This window comes from Halyomorpha halys, unplaced genomic scaffold (assembly GCF_000696795.3).
Source record: "Halyomorpha halys isolate HHAL.00 unplaced genomic scaffold, Hhal_1.1 Scaffold1196.1, whole genome shotgun sequence".
Lineage (NCBI taxonomy): Eukaryota > Metazoa > Arthropoda > Insecta > Hemiptera > Pentatomidae > Halyomorpha > Halyomorpha halys.
In genome coordinates this window covers 163,978-175,236 of record NW_027110542.1, presented here as the reverse complement: position 1 = coordinate 175,236, position 11,259 = coordinate 163,978, and positions in this window count along the sequence as shown.

Below are 11,259 nucleotides of genomic sequence, written 5' to 3'. Positions count from 1 at the left end.
CTTCTCCTCATTTATCATCCACGGTCAACTATCTCTCATAATTAAAAAAACTATTTTTCGTTATCGAAATTTAATAATTAAAATTTTTTTTATAATTCTTTGTTAAAATATTTTTTTCTGTGTACATGTTTTATCTATATAAAGGGAGTTGCTAGCTCAATAGTCTTAACTTCAAGCCTGGCTATCACAGAACATTTATTTACCCTTTTTGCCAGGATATGTTATAAATATTTTGGATGATAACTCTTTTTCTAATTCTCGGATTCAGCTAATTATTTTAACATTTGGTACGCAATTAAATTTCCTACAAAAAAAAAAAACACAAAAAAACAAACCCAATTAGATATTTGTTTTTCATTAGGTACGTAATTAAATTTCCTACAAAAAACAAACAAAAAAAAACACGTCCAATTAGATATACGATGTGAAGATACTCTAGAAGAAAAAGGTAAAAAAATGCAATTAAATTTCCCATAAATTTCTTACACACTGAACCTCTATTAAGATTTGAGCCAAAAAACCCGCGGTTATGGGTGTCTTTGGCAAAATTTTCCCTTTCCACGGAAGTTAGTGATGAACATTATTCCTTATCAATTACTGAATCCAATGGGTTGTATTAGTGCAATGTGTTTATTTAATGTATTCATTTTTACCAATAATTATGTATTTTATATTTATTAACTCAACCTATTCATCTTTTGGATTATAATTTTATTGTAATAATTAAATATTTAAATTAATATTAATCTAATAGTACCCTGGGACTAAAATAGGTGTGTGGGTCCAATTTTTGTTTGTTATTCATCATCATGTACGTCGCCATAGTTATGGCAGAGGGGTGTCTACCCCCAATGATTTGAAAACTTATAAATTTAAAAAAAAACTGAGATTTTGTTGAAATAATGTTATGTTTGTATACGAAAAAAAAACATTCTTGTCAAAGTGTTTAAAATTGATAAGTTCAAATCCAAATTTAATATAGTTGAGAGATCTGGTCAAAATTGTTGGCAATTTTAATATTTTGTCGCCCCTCTCCACTCCCAAATAGTTTTAGCAACGTCCCTGTCCATCGGATAATACTTTTGGAACAAAACATTTGTCATCAACTATACTTTTTTTAATCTAATTATGGCAAAAATTAAAATAAGTTTATTAAAAAAAATATGATGTTATTACACATTTATTTTAGATTTTTCTATTTTTCTTATATTTGAATCGCAAAATATGAAATAAATAGATGAAAGAAATCTGGCGTAGTCCACCACACAATGTTCGCTTGCGTCCCGAAGTTTTGAGTATATTAGTGGACTTATGTTCAGGTTATCGCTATTTTGTTCGATTTTTGTAAAAATTCTAGTTCAAGGAAGGGAGAACATTTTGAATAAATTTTTTTTATATTTTTATGTTGCTATAAAAATATATATTTAGAGTTCTTGAAATAGAAATAACAAATACTATCTTTTTTCATGCCAAGAATATATCAAAATATAACGAAGTCGTAAACATACGCTGGCATTCGGGAGAGATAAGGATATCTCGATTTTTTTCCAATTACAACCTGTATATATTTTTTCCCGTTTTCCTCCCTTTAGTTATTCATCAAATTTTATAATATTTTTTATTTATCATTTATTTATTGTTGCCAACAATGAGTGGTTATTTATTTCTAATTTTAAAAAATACCAAAAAAGGTGGTGTCACCTCCCAGGCAAATAGCCTATATAGAATTTCAGTTTCATACGACTTTTCGTTTTTGGGTTAGACTGTTCACAGACAGGCACACAGACCATTAAACTCGAATTCAAAATTTTACACGATCGAAACACTTTCCCTTACTCCTACAAATAGGTAAGTGAAAGTAAATAAAGACAAATCTTTTTCCACAAGTTAACTCGATTTGTTCTGTATCATATTTATAGTTTTTAAAAAAATCTGAAAAGTCCTAAGCAGGGTAAATGCGTGATAACCAAAAATATAGATGCTTGGTTATCGGTCGCATGGTATTTTTGATACCGTCAGCAGTGTACTCCAACCTCTTTTAGTCCTCGGTTAATTTTTGGTGTATTGATTTAAGTATATTTAAATTGTGTATGCTTAAATCGTCATTTAATGTATCCTCTGAACGACTAATTTAAGATTAAATATTTATTTTTGGGAAAATATTTTAAGATATAAATATAGATTAATGTTAATAAGATCATTAAAAAGATAAAGTTAGTGTAAAGTAAGAGAGAACATGTTAGCTGTAGAGGCTAGGGCGGGTCACTGACCCTTTGCCACCTTAAACCTTTAGATTCTCACTTATAGTGCAACATTCAAACTTTATTATTTTATCTTTACTTATCATTATTGTATATGGAAATAAAATATTATAGAAAAATAGTATATTTCCTTAATATTGTATTTTCCCACAACTTTGTTCAATTAATCAAAGGGAAGTTATCTTGTCAATAAAGATATTTAATTTAATTGGGCTCTGTTCTTCCATGAATTGTGAATTGTAAAAATTACATACTTGAAACATTTAATGAAAATTTTGCTTATATTATTCTTTTAAATAATATTTGAAAAATAAGAGCTAACGTTAGTTTCATTAAGTGAAATTATTCAGAAAAGAGCAAAAAATGATGCATAGTTGTCAATTGAAATTTTTGTACTGAATTTTTTATTCTTATAAATGTATCCAAGATGAAAAATAAAAAAGGTGAAAAATTATAGTAAACATTACGAAATAATTTTGCTGACCATAATTTGCTATTTACGTCTAGATATATGAAGTGTTGCAGTTTCTCGAGTTTAAAAAATTTATATTTATTAAAATGATATAAATTACCTAATCATCCACAGATTACTAATGCGTCAGGATTGGTAGCATATTATTAAAATCATTTCAATAATTCTTATTACTTTGGTTCTCACTCAATGTATAAATAAAAAGATTTCTTGTTTCAGATAGGCTTTGAATATCTTTAGCAAATAGTGAAATTATATATTGGCACTATAAAAAATTTTTTGGTTAGAAAATAGAGGTATTAACTAGAATAGAAAAGTTTCATAAAGGTAGTTTATCTGTACACCGGTTGATTGTTTTCGATAGTTTTAGAACAATTATTACTTTTTAGACGCAAAATTGTCCCTTTAGACAAATTTAAGACCCATTTCCGCCTGACAGAGTCACGCATGCGAAGATAGTTGATATTACAACTACCAATGTCAGTTCACACGATGTTAGTGGTTGCGACAGCTGTCCCGATCACCGGGTGAAACACAAATGAATTATATGAGGAAAAGATAGTTGGGGGTGCGGTCAAAATAAAACACAAATAAGGTGATGGAACCTATTTAATCGTGCCTACGTTTCGGCTAGAGTTTCTAGCCTTCATCAGGGCTAAGAACAGAACAAGATTGTTATCTTGTTGTTACCAATGAATATAGAAAATAAAATATAAACAGAATGACATAAATTAATAATTTTAAAGAATGGAATTAATAAAATAAAGTATGAAAGAAGTGGAAAATAAAAGGTATACATAGGTAAAATAATATAAATAAGGAAATCAAATAAAAATGAAGTTATATAATGCAAAGAAATATGAATATAATAGTTTATTAATTAATTAAAAATTACAATTATGGAAAGAAAAAGAAAATTGAGAGAAAGAAAATATATGTAACCATAATATGAGATAAAGAGGAAACATAAAAGTTAAGTTAAACAAAAGAAATTAATAGAAACAAAAAAGTTATGAGACTATTATTCTTATTATATTATTAATTAATAGTTTAGAATTCCCAAAAATTGAGGTAAAACAATGCATTGATTAGCAAGTCACAATATTCTTGGAATAGTATGTCCCAGTAACTATGAAAAAGTCTCTCAAGAATAAGCTTGTTATTGTTATAACTTGGATTCTCACACCGCCCTTATGCCTCCATTCTTCCGTCTAATTTTTAGTATTAATTTTAAAATTAAAGTCTAACTAAAATCTAACTTTTTATAATTTTTCTACATTGACCCATTATTTGGTAGTTTTTACACAACTGAACAATTAATTGGAAGTACATGCTATAAGATATATTAAGTAAGCTTTCCATGTATTAATATTAAAAATTGAACTATAAAGTTGATGATGCACATATTGAGTTGTTATTGCACGATTTTGAGTATTTTACTGCACGTATTTTACTGTAATCATCTTTCGAGCCATATCTGACATACGGGAAAGGAGTTTATCCTGCAAGTTACCACCATATTCTAACCAAAGTGAGGTAGAGTTTTAATTCCATGGGTCCGTCACGAAATAAAAGTCAACCCACACTACTGTCATATTGGCGCCGCTGCAATTTCGAGTTTGATAAGGACACGGTTTGAACTCTCACTTACAATCGTCTTAATAATGAATAGAATTTTATTATAAAATTATTGTAAGCTTCAGCTAAATGAGCGAAAGCTATGAAAATTTAGAATAGCTTATGTAGTATCCAAAATAAGTAAATTTGAAAAATAACAGAATCCTAAAGAACTTAGGTTCAGCCATTTCCTAGCGTTGACAAAGTAGTACTCCAATTTATTTGTTATTTCAATTAGTTTCAGCTATCACCTTAGTCCTAACACCGAAATAATGTTGTGCTGAAAGGTTTTTGGTTACGGTCGGAGACTCATTTAAATACAAAATAACCGTTTTGATAAATAGCCGTTGTGAATACTTGATACAAACACTCGAATGAGGCGATTAGCTGAAGAATGCATCTTTATTAGAAAATTTATGCCTCATTTACGGGCGAATGGCACTTCTAGGGTTCTTGATTCGAGGAAGAAGCCACTTTACAATTGAGGAAGTCTTTATAAAACCTCTCACTGTTTCCATTATTACGAAAGTTCACAAAATACGAGATTGATGTTAAGGCTCGTAGGGAATATGTTTTATTTATTTACTATCGTTGTAGTCTAGAGTACTCTACAGAGGGGGTAGTATAATACGTAAAATAAAAATAAAAACGTAAGTAAAAAATAAATAAAACAAACAAATAAATAATTATGAGATAAGATGGCAGGTGGGGGGGGGGGGAAGAGGGGAGGTGAAGTCAGAAAATATTCTCAATAAAATGAAACTTATTTGTGTATTTTTACTGAGCGCACCCCCAGACCATCTTGTTTTTATATAAATCTACGGTTAACTATAAACACCTCATTAAAAAAATAATTAAAAAAGAAAAGAAAAAAATGAAAATAGAAAAATCTTAGCATCCAAAAGAATAGAAAACATACTATAGTAATAGTTTAGAATTATAAAAAAAAAAACTGCTTAAGGTAAGTTTCAGATATAGAGTTATAATAAAATAATATTGTATATATATATATAAAATCTTTATATTTTATTGAGACTGGTTACTATTGTTTAAATAGAATACATTTTACCCAATGTTAGTCTCAAAACATTTATATTTCTTTATTATTCCGATGTTTCGGCCAATTCGGCCTTCCTCAAGGACAATCTCATTACAATTCTAGAACCACATTAATTTTAAAAAAAATATGGAGGCTATTTTGCCCAGGTTATTAACTTTAGTGCATAATTAACCTGTTTTGTCAATACAATTTATTAAATTAAAAATTAAAACTTGTAATTACAGTCAACCTTCCTACTATAATTTATCACAACCTTGTGATATCACGGTTCTAGAATTGTATGAAGAGTTTCCTTGAGGATGGCCGAAACGTCGGACTAATAAAGAAATATAAATTGTTTTGAGACTAAAATTGGATAAAATTTATTTCATTTAAATAAAATAATATATTTAAGGTATAATTTACTAAAAATACAATCTATAAAAATTTCTTTAGGTAGAAATGAAGAAAAAAAAGGTTAACTGTTTTTTGTTTTATTTATTAAATTACATATCATAAACATATTTTGTAATTATCAAAACAGGAAAAAATACGTTACGACTAAAAATGTTGTTTTGATAATTCAAAAGTAAATTGAAACTTTTTTGATGACGCAACTTTTACTTACTAGCGTACTCACGTCCCTACGTGACTCTGTTTTTGTGGTTTTCGAAAAAAAAAAATCCCTAGACCATTGAAGCCGAAAATTCAAAAATGAACAAAACATTTTAATTTTCTATTTTGGTATAGAAATTCTTATTTTAGGGTTTCTCGGTACGACTATAACAAATATAAAATTTACATTTAGAAAAATACAACAGTTTAACATATATTAAAGTATTAAGATAAGGAAGGCCGTGATGCAATTGGGAAATATTAGGCGCTATCTACTTTTCCTCTTGGAATCCTATATGTCTATTTTTCCTTTAGTTATGTATAAAATTCTTTGATATTTGCTATTTTGCTATAAACAAAATTAAAGGTACATTTTTATTCCATACTCTGTTATACTACTTCAATGAGGACAAGACCTGTCTGATATTAAACAGAAATATATGGCTCATTAATGCTCATTCACCGAGTTTAATTATAATCGTTATAGCTGTTTTAAAGAAAATCGAAAAAATGTGAAATATCGATTCTATATAGTGTCGCTTCCGGTTGGACGAATCACATACCAGGCTTATATTAAATATGTAATTTTAGTTTCGTAGGTCTTTTCGTTTTTGAGCTTGTCTGTTCAAAGGACACAAGTACAAGAGGCGAACAAAGACAATCATTTCACCCCACTTTTTGAACTTTAGAACTACCAGTCAAAATTGATGAGTCTGCCAAGTATAGGTAGCAATAAAAACTAGCGGTGGCTACAAAATGTTTAAAACAATTGAATTTTATTCGGAGCTCTATATCTTTAAAACTATCAATAACACTAGAAACGTAAGTAGAATAAAATGTGAGCCATAAGAGAGCTATTTACGTTTAATAGTTATAGAGATCTAGCATTTTAAAAAAGCAACATTTCATAATAAAAATGTACTGAAAGATTAGTAGTTAGTGAATTTATTTTGAGAAACCTATATCTCAAAAACCATTCGACGTACAGATATTTATTAGCATTTAAATTAAAGCTAGTTTAATGGATTGTAAAGTGGTTTATGACATACTACGTTGTAGTATTTTTCACGAGATTTGCTAAAATAAATTGATTTTGATATTATAGTTGATATTGATTATAGTTATTCGGACAAATTTTCACGTGCTAAATTTATATTGATATGGGAATATCATAAAAACTACTGACCGTACGAAGATACGTGTCATAAACTACTTTATAGTAAATTAAATTTTCTTTATTTTGAGTTCTGGCAAACATATGTACGTCTTATGGTTCTAGAGATATATTTTATATACTTCTGATAGATTTTAGCCAAAAAGTTGCTGTCCCATCCCAGGCATATACCCGCATTAATTGTGTAATTTCAGTTTCTTACATCTTTTCGATTTGAGGTAGCCTGTTCACAGACATACAGATCAGGTTTTTTTGACTCTTGGTTGGAGGTTACCTCAAAACATGTATTTTCCTCGGCAACTCTAGTTCGAAATTTTTCCCGATCGCAAAAATATCCCTTACTGTATACATAGAGGTAAGCAAAAGTAAAAATAGTGAAATATTAAACTATAAATGTTAAAAGAAATATTAAACTAGTTAATTGCTTAGTAACGGAATTTGTGATTAAACTTTAATAGCACTGTTTTGATTTTTGAATATAACCAATCCACTTACTCCAGATCCAATTAGGTAGGTTTTGTTTTGTAAAATACCCATTAGGTTTCTTCTGAACTTCATCAAAGTTCTTATGTATTAATCATATTTTAAGTTGTATTCCTTTTGGTGGTAAAATACCGGTGCTTGGGTATGCTGATAATTTGATATTATTGGGTGAGGGCAAGGAAACTATAGAACTACATAAATACAACCACGTTAATAAACTCCAGGAAGGAACTAGGTCTTGAAATAAATACGGATAAAACAAAATACACGGTTAGCAGTAGAAACACGAGCAATTTCGGTGATATAGATATAGGAGGAATTACGTTTGAACAGGTAGATAGGTTTAAGTATTTAGGTTCTACGGCAATTAGAAAAAAACAAATTGATGAAAAAATAAAAGCGAGGTTGAAGGCGTAAAATGCTTATTATTTATCAATTTCGAAACTGCTTAGCTCGCGCCTTCTACCCAAAATCCTTTTATTTATTGACATTTACAACTGTACATAAAATACAATATGTAAATTGGTAGTAAGAACATAATGGTATGTTACAGGCATGTAGAGAAACTACCCATTGGTAGCACTCTAAAAACAATTTTACAATATAAGGTCTTGAGGTCATCTTCTTTTCAGGCGCCTCGGAGGGTTGTCAGGAATGGAAGAGGAACCAATGTTAGAAAGTAATGGTTTTGAGTGGTTTGGGAGTTTATAATGTATAATAGGATTGATATCTGGTTCATGCTAGATCGGTTAAATAAGGGATATTTAGTTCTTTATGGATGATTTTATTTGTGACAAAGTAAGGAGCATTGAGGATTTTTTGTAGGATTTTGGATTGTAAAGATTGGATACGAGGTTTAGTGGAGCCCCAAAGCTTAACTCTGTATGTCCAGATAGGCCTTATTATTGTCATGTAGATCAGTATTTTGTAATAAATTGGTAGTTTAGACTTAAAAACTTAAAAATTTGAATTTTTTTTTGAAAATAGTTATGTATTTCCTTCCCATTGCTCTTTATGGATTCGATATGTGGCTGCTTACACTAAGGGATGAACAGCGCCTTAAGGTTTTTGAAAATAAAGTATTGCGTAAAATATTCGGACCAAAAAGGATGAATTAACGCGAGAAGTTAAAACTACACAACACTCAATTAAGGGGCCTACACCCGGTAAATATAATTCAAGTTATAGCATTGTGGCATATAAGATAGGCGTGTAAGGTTGTAGGGCTTAGTAACGAGTGGATCCCTAACATGATAATAAACACTGAACCGACGGGTAAACGTCCAAGGGATAGACCGAAACGTAGATGGGAGCATTGCATTAATACTGATCTAGTAGAATTGGGTTTGGAGGGGTATCACTAGAAGAATGTATGTAGAGAGCCATTGGTGGTATTGGCATCGAACCTTCGGGTTCATTAGGTCTTTATTATAATTATTATAAAGTTTGATTCATATATTAGTTTATTTCGCATCGTGTGACTTTATGAAAATTCCTGGGCTATCAGGTACTGAATAATATGCCCAATCACTTCAGAAGAAATTTGGACGTATTGGAGTTCGGACGTAGCTGACCATAGACCAGGAATGTGGATGCTCTATGAGATTAAACGGTACATCCGCTCTTTAAAAAACAGCGGATATTAAATCACAAAAAATGAAATAAGTAAACGTTTAATATTTAAAATTATGAAGATGATCAGGGGTGCGGTCAAAAGAAAACAAAATAGTTAACAGCGATTTTTTGTTTTCTTTTCACCGCTACCTCTGACCATATTCTTGATAATTCGAAATAGCGTACTATTTATTTATGTAATTATTTATATATGTAATATTTTATATAATTTATTATTTAAAATGTAACTTAAAAAATGTGGAGAACATTTCTAGTATTAATAAAAAATAAACTGTTTGTAAAAAATTTTAAAGAAATTATTAAGTTAAACGAACCGCTCAAAATCAACTTCTAATTTACGTGAATCTGGGTTCAATTTAAGCAGTATTATTAAAAAAAAAAAAGTTGCATGGCCGCATCGAAAAGTTTTGACTTACTGACCTTAGGTCTCCGTGTTTTGTGTAAGTTGGCAGGCTAGTGTTGAAGTTTTTAGACAGAGAGAATTGTTATGTTTGAGTTGAATTATATGTTATTAATATGAAAATTTTAGGCTGTCTTTTTGATAATGGACTAAGGGCCGAAACGTGGGAGCGTTAATAAAATATTTTGAGAGTATATTCCTATAGGATCAAAATAATTTGTGTTTTATTACAGTTAACTACTCTCAAACAATCCATGAAAATATTTTATATAAGAAACTAAAATAAATTGCAAAATTGCTTATATGTGAAAAAAAGATCTATTTCTTCAATTTATTAAATAGTAAAAGTTCCGTGTTAAGTGTAATGGAAAATAATTTTCAGATTTATTTGCCGTTGTATGTTTTATAATGTGGATTTTATGCTTCGGGCTCCTGTATTGGAAGTATCTCCCTACAGTTGCAGTAAATCATATCTGGTGATGATTTTAGAGTTGACTCTACCAATATAGGAGAAAATTAAACCTGGAACCTAGAATTTTTATGAAAGGACATTTCCGATTACGCCTTAAAATGGTTTCTAAAGCGAGAGAAATAAACGTGGAGACCTCTTGTAAATCTCTTGAAGTAGTTTATGACATTTGTAAATATAACATCTAATGATTCCTAAAGCTACCATACTATAATAAAGGTTCATTAGGAATTAATTATTGTATTAGTCAAAAGAGTTGTTGGAGTGGTGATTATTAATGGTGGTTTGTAACATTTTTAGGCGCGCAAGTGTGTGGATATATTTGTTTGGATTGGCTGGTACAAGCTAAATTGACCCATTGAGTGTCTATTCAAAAGTCATTTGGGGAAGGACATTAACTATCCACACGTTTATGCTCAATTAGTATTGTTTTAGAACTGCTAACTGATGCATGTTTACGCATACCTTGTTTTAATTAATTAAAAAATCTCCCCAATCTTCGTAATTGATAATTAGCTCTTCTCACAATTAGGCGTAAATTCATTGTTTCCAATCTTGTCAGCTAACTTCAGTGGTTTATTTTTAATTTAACATTGAAAAAAATTACATTTATAAAGAAATTATATGACTGGGTAATTAAATTACAAGTATCTGATTATAGACCTAGAACGAAAGTGGAATTAATTACTTACATAGTATTATTCCTATGACTTTTTATCATCTGCCATCTATTTTACCGATATTTACCTTTCCTTGCATTTCGCCTATCTTTAGTTTGTTAATTTATTTTATGGATATTGTGAAAATCGAAGGTCATAGACAACTTAAATCCTACTTTCACCACGATCGTCTCTCTGGAACACACGAGCGTGTTGATACCGACGCTTCTTTGTGAATGCAGCTTTAGTCATTTAGGTTGGGAATAGGATTATCCTGGACATGTTACATGTGTTGTGTGCTAAAGCATCTTGCCTCTATTTTTACTACATCATTTTGTCAATTGATCTTATAGTTCTTCTACTAGTACTAGAGACCGAGAGAAGAAAAAAGGTACAAAAAAAGTTCACCCCAAATTTGATTACTTTAATGAAAAC